This window comes from Canis aureus, chromosome 10 (assembly GCF_053574225.1).
Source record: "Canis aureus isolate CA01 chromosome 10, VMU_Caureus_v.1.0, whole genome shotgun sequence".
Taxonomy (NCBI): Eukaryota; Metazoa; Chordata; class Mammalia; order Carnivora; family Canidae; genus Canis; species Canis aureus.
This window is the reverse complement of record NC_135620.1, coordinates 1,383,453-1,389,489: the sequence shown is the minus strand read 5'-3', so window position 1 is coordinate 1,389,489 and position 6,037 is coordinate 1,383,453.

Sequence of the window (6,037 nt, the reverse complement as noted above, 5' to 3'; positions counted from 1 at the left end):
GTTAACATATAGTGTTATATTATTTTCAGGTGTATAATTTAGTGACAACAATTCCATACACAGCTGGTGCTCATCATGAGACATGCACTCTTTAATCCCCATCATCCTCCCACCTCCATCCCTCTCCCCTCTGGTAACGATCAGTTTGTTTTCTTTAATTAATAGTCTGTTTCTTGATTTCTCTCTCTCTCTCTTTAATGTTTCCCACTTTGCTTGTTTGCTTTGTGCCTTAAATTCCACATATGAGTGAAATTATATGGTATTTGTCTTTCTCTGACTTATTTTGCTTAGCATAATACTCTAGCTCCATCTGTGTCATTGCAAATGGCAAGCTTTCATTCTTTTTTTATGGCTGAATAAAATTGCATTCCATATAAATGTATACACATACACAAACACACACACACACACACACACACACACACACACACCATATCTTCTTTATGTACTCCTCAATTGATGGACACTTGAGCTGCTTCCATACCATGGCTATCATAAATAATGCTGCTATAAACTCAGGAGTGCATGTATCCCTTCGAATTAGTGTTCTCATATTCTTTGGGTAGTCAGTAGTACAATTGTTGGATCATAAGGTAGTTCTTTCTTTTTAAGATAGGGAGGGAAAGAATGAAAAGGGGAGGGGGAGAAGGAGAGGGAGAATCCCAAGCAGGCTCCATGCTTGCATCAGCAAGAAGCCCAATGCGGGATTTGATCTCATGACCCTAAGAGCATGACCTAGGCTGAAAATAAGAGTCAGACACCCAATTGACTGAGCCACCCAGGTGCCCCAAGATCACTCTATTTTTAACTTTTTGAGGAACCTCCGTCCTGTTTTCCACAATGGCTGCACCAGTTTCCATTCCCACCAACAGTGCAAGAGTGTTCCTTTTTCTTGACATGCTCACCAACACCTGTTGTTTCTTGTGTTGTTAATTTTTGCTATTTTGACAAGTGTAAGGTGATATCTCATTGTAGTTTTTTTAATTTAAATTCAATTAGCCAACATATAGTACATAATTAGTTTCCAATGTACTGTTCAATAATTTATCAGTTGTGTATAATACCTAGTGCTCATCACATCACCTGCCCTACTTACTCATAATTTTGATTTACATTTACCTGATAAGGAGTGATGTTGAGCATGTGGGTCTTTTCATGTGGGTGTTGGTCATTTGTTTTTGTTTTTTTTTTTAAAGATTTTATTTATTTATTCATGATAGTCACAGAGAGAGAGAGAGGCAGAGACACAGGCAGAGGGAGAAGCAGGCTCCATGCACCGGGAGCCCGATGTGGGACTCGATCCCGGGTCTCCAGGATCGCGCCCTGGGCCAAAGGCAGGCGCCAAACCGCTGCGCCACCCAGGGATCCCAATTTGTAGGTCTTCTCTGGAAAAATACATATTTATGTTTTTTGCCCATTTAAAAAAATATATTTACTTGAGAGAGAGAGAGAAAGAGAGCAGGGAGGGGCAGAGGAAGAGAGAGAATCCCCGCTGAGCATGTAGGGCTCAATCTCATGACCCTAAGATCATGACCAGATGCTTAACAGACTTAGCCACCCAGGACCTCTCTTTCTTCTTTTTCTGGGACTCCCATAATATATGTTATAGCACTGATGCAGTCACTGAGGTCCCTAAGTCTATTCTCATATTGCATAATTCTTTTTTCTCACTTTTGTTCAACTTCATTTCTTTTCATTACTCTTTTCTACATCATTAATTCATTCCTCTGCTTCTGCCTGCCTGCTGTTCCTTCCAACAAGTGTGTTTTCATTTTGTTTATTGTGCCCTTTTATCTCTGCTTTGATATTACTTATCTCTCTGTCTTGCACTTTCTTCTCAAGTCCAGTGAGTTCCTTATAATCATTGTTTTAAATTCTCCATCAGGCATTTTACTTATATTTGTTTCATTTAGATTTCTAACTGTGGCCTTGTTCTGTTCTTTCATTTGGAAAAAATTTCTCTATCTCCTCATTTTTGTTTCCTTGTCTGTCTGTTTATGTAGGCTAAGAAAGTCAGTTTGTCTTCTGCTCTTGAAAGTAATAACATTATGAAGAAGAGGTCCTGGAGTGCCATGTCCTCTGTTCACCAGAACTTGGCACTTCAGCAGAGTATCCTATGTGTGTTACTTACACCCTGTTCTTATGTGTGAATCACTTTTTCTTTCAGTACTATTGTCTGTGCTGTCTTCCTCTTGTGGGATGCGCTTGCTTTCTATGGTATTAGTAGGATCAGGGTAGACTAGCTCTGAGGAGGCCAGAGTTTTAGGGAGTATTTGGAGTGGGGCCAGAGTTTTAGCAAAACTTGAGTTGGGCTACTAGTTCTATGCCAGATCCCCCAAAGCACTACAGTGGGTGGGGACTGTGTGCCAAGGCAGCCATGTGCATGAAACTGGTTGTGGTACACATCAATAGCTGGGCACAGTGCATGATGGTGGCTGGGGAGGCTCTGCTGGGTGTGGCACGGAGGCTGGGCAGGGTGTGCTGTGGCAGCTGGGCACTAGGTGACTGTTGGGATGCTGGCACAGCTTTGAAAACAATGTACCCCAAGCCTAGGGCTGAGGCTAGTGGGCTTGGAGTGGGTGAATCTTTAGAACTGGTGGGCTTGGTGCACTGATAGCAAGTCAGGTAGCAAGTGTCTGGGCAGCCCCACCTCCCTTAGATGGCTCTGTTTATGCTGGGGACTGAGGGAGGAGAATGGCACCTGCCAGCTCCCCCCTTTTTTTGGAGAAGTCTCCCAACACTCTCTGAAATTCGTATAAACAGATCTGTCTCCTGCTTGCCCCTACCATTCTGCAAACTCCACTTTTATGTTGCTTCTCCACACAGTCTGCTGTCTCTGTAAGGGCGGTGACCCAGCTGTCACTCACCCTCCCAGCCTGACCAGTCCTGAGTGAGCTTTTAAAAATCCACACTCAGCTCCAAGTTCCACTGTTTTTACAAACTCATGGAATTCAGCCCCTCTGGTTTTTGCAGCCAGACATCATAGGGATTAGTTTAACCCATGTGAGCTCCCTGGTGACAGGAGCCATTTCTCTGTCTCCTCCACACACACAGTTCCATCTCTCATGTAGGCAGCCTCCCTCTACGTTACTGAACTTCCTAACCTTGCAGCTTCTCCTTTATATTTAGTTGTGGAGTTTGTTCTACTAGTCAGATTGCTTTCTGGTTTATTGACTTGGATGTGGATAGTATCTAGTTGTAAATGTGGGATGGGGTGAGCTCAGGGTCCTCCTAGTCTGACATCTTCCCAAGCCCCTTCAACTTACCCTTTTTGATATAAGATCTAAATATTTTTTCCCAGTATTTTTTTTTTTTGCTTATGGTGATTTTGCCATACAAAAAATTTTATGTATATGAATTACTTTTATGATTTCTGTATTTTGTGTTATAGCGGAGAAAACAAAACAGAACCTTCCCCACTCCAAAATGATCAAAGATACCTCCTGTGTATGTGTGTGGGGTTTTTTTGTCCCCTAATACTTTTATGAAGGTAGTAGAAACAGCAGTATTTTTTTTATGTTTATGGATCATTAATGTGGGTACATTTTATGTCTTTGATACATCTGGAATTTATCCTGATAAAGACTCAGGTTTAAATTCAACCTTATTTTTCCTTAATACTTCATAGTTGTTCTTACACCATCTATTCTCTCCAACTTGTAATGCTACCTTTATCAAATACAAAATATCTGACTAGGTTTATTTTTAGACTTTGTGTCTCAGAACTACACTAGCTGGTTAATATGCTATAATAGTGCCCCCTCATCACTTGTATTTCTTTATTTTTAGACATTTTCTAGCTAGAAACAAATGATCTTTATTTTTCCATGAGAACTTTGGAATCAATTGTATGTTGTTGAAGATTTTGTTGCTATTGTTTATTGGGATCATTACAGTTATAGATTAATTTTGAAAGATATAACATTGTTCTTCATACCAAGTCTTTCCATTGATGCAAATAGTGCATCCAAGAATCTTTCCATAAGTTTAGTCTATCTTTTGTGACTCCTAGAGCATTAACTTTTCTTCACATAGGTCGTAGATGTGTCTTCTTCATTCCTGGCATTTGGTCTTTTGCTTCTTTTTTTTTTTAATTTTTTTTTTTTTTTTATTTATTTATGATAGGCACACAGTGAGAGAGAGAGAGAGGCAGAGACACAGGCAGAGGGAGAAGCAGGCTCCATGCACCGGAAGCCCGACGTGGGATTCGATCCCGGGTCTCCAGGATCGCGCCCTGGGCCAAAGGCAGGCGCCAAACTGCTGCGCCACCCAGGGATCCCTGGTCTTTTGCTTCTATTCTAAGTGTATTCTTTCCTTTCATTATTTTAATTATAGTTTGTACAAAAGGAAAATATTGATTTATGATAATTTTGAAACCAACACCTCTTACAGAATTTTTTTGTTTATTCTAGAGTTTTTTTTTTTTCATGAGTGTCACGGCTTTCCATAAATAAAATCCTTTTACCTACAAATAGGTTATATTCTTGCTTTTCATTATTTATAGTCTGCTTTTTTTTTCCTTTATCCAGCTGCAGTAGGAAATAATGATAGTGATGGGTTATATCCTTGTCTGATTCTCTATTCTTCTTGCCAACTGTTCCAAGGAAAGCATGGAAAAAGCCTTTATACCCTATTTATTATAGTATTTATTTATACAGCATATAAAAATTGCAGATATAGTGCTATTACAACCATCTGAAAAGCATCTGCAAATTGGTAATAGAAAAGGAAGTTTATTTAAATGTTAACAGTAGCTGTCACTAGGTAACAGGATTAAAAGTGGTTAGTTTTAATTTTTCTTTCTTTTCCAAATTTTACATATTGAGCTTGATATATATGCTATAGTGGGAGGGAGACTTTTAATAATTCATGACCAAATTCAATGACTAAAAGTGGAGTTGGAGTTAAGCCCTTTTGGGGCTTTACATTAATCTGTATTTGAACTAATTTAGAGGAAGTAGATGAACTCCAAAGCAAGAGCAAATTCAGAACAATGTTATTGCTGTACCTGTGGACTCTTACAGCTGCACTAATAGAATGTAATGTGATCCTTATAAATGATTTCTGATTTTTTGGCAAATGAAATAAAAAGAAACAGGTGAAATTCATTTTAATGATATTTTATTTCGGGATCCCTGGGTGGCTCAGCAGTTTGGTGCCTGCCTTCGGCCCAGGGCATGATCCTGGAGTCCCACATCTGCTCTCTTCATGGAGCCTGCTTCTCCCTCTGCCTGTGTCCCTGCCCCTCCCCCCCTCCCTCTATGTCTCATGAATAAATAAAATCTTTAAAAAATTATATTTAACCCTATAAAACCAAAATATTATTTGACATGTAATCAACATTTTAAAATATTATTTTACATTCTCCTTTCCTACCAAGTCTTAGATATCAGATGTGGATTTTATATTCACAGCACATCTCAATTTAGACCAGGCACATTTCACATGCTTAACACCCATATATAAATAATGGCTTTCATACTGATCAGTGGCAGGCTAGATGCTCTGCTCTGATTTGTAGATATCCAGAAAAGACAGGTATTGGAAAACCTAGCATGTGTATGTAGACACAAGGCCAAACAAAAGGTGCCTGAAGTATGACCAACCTCATGGAGGAAAAACTACCACCTAAAATAAAAATCACTTTAGTGATTTTATGTGGCTTCCCAATGATTTCTCCTACATGCATACAACCTTTCATTGAGCAAAACTTCTCACCCTGGACATAAACTTTAAGCACTTTGCTGCCTAAAGTGAAAAACCATCTTCCCTGCCGCCCATGGCCAACACCACAACTTTTAATCACGTGAATTTTTCTGGCAGCATGGCGAGGACTCCCTGAAGCAACATGTGCTATCCAATATGGAGGGCAGTAGCTATATGTGCTTATTTATTTGAGAGAGAGAGAGAGAGAGAGGAAGCACCAGTGTCAGGGAGGAACACAGGTGAGAGGGAGAGTGGAAGCATCACTCAGGGCTCCAGCTCACAACCCTGAGATCATGACCCCAGCAAAAACCAAGAGTCCCATGCTTAAGGG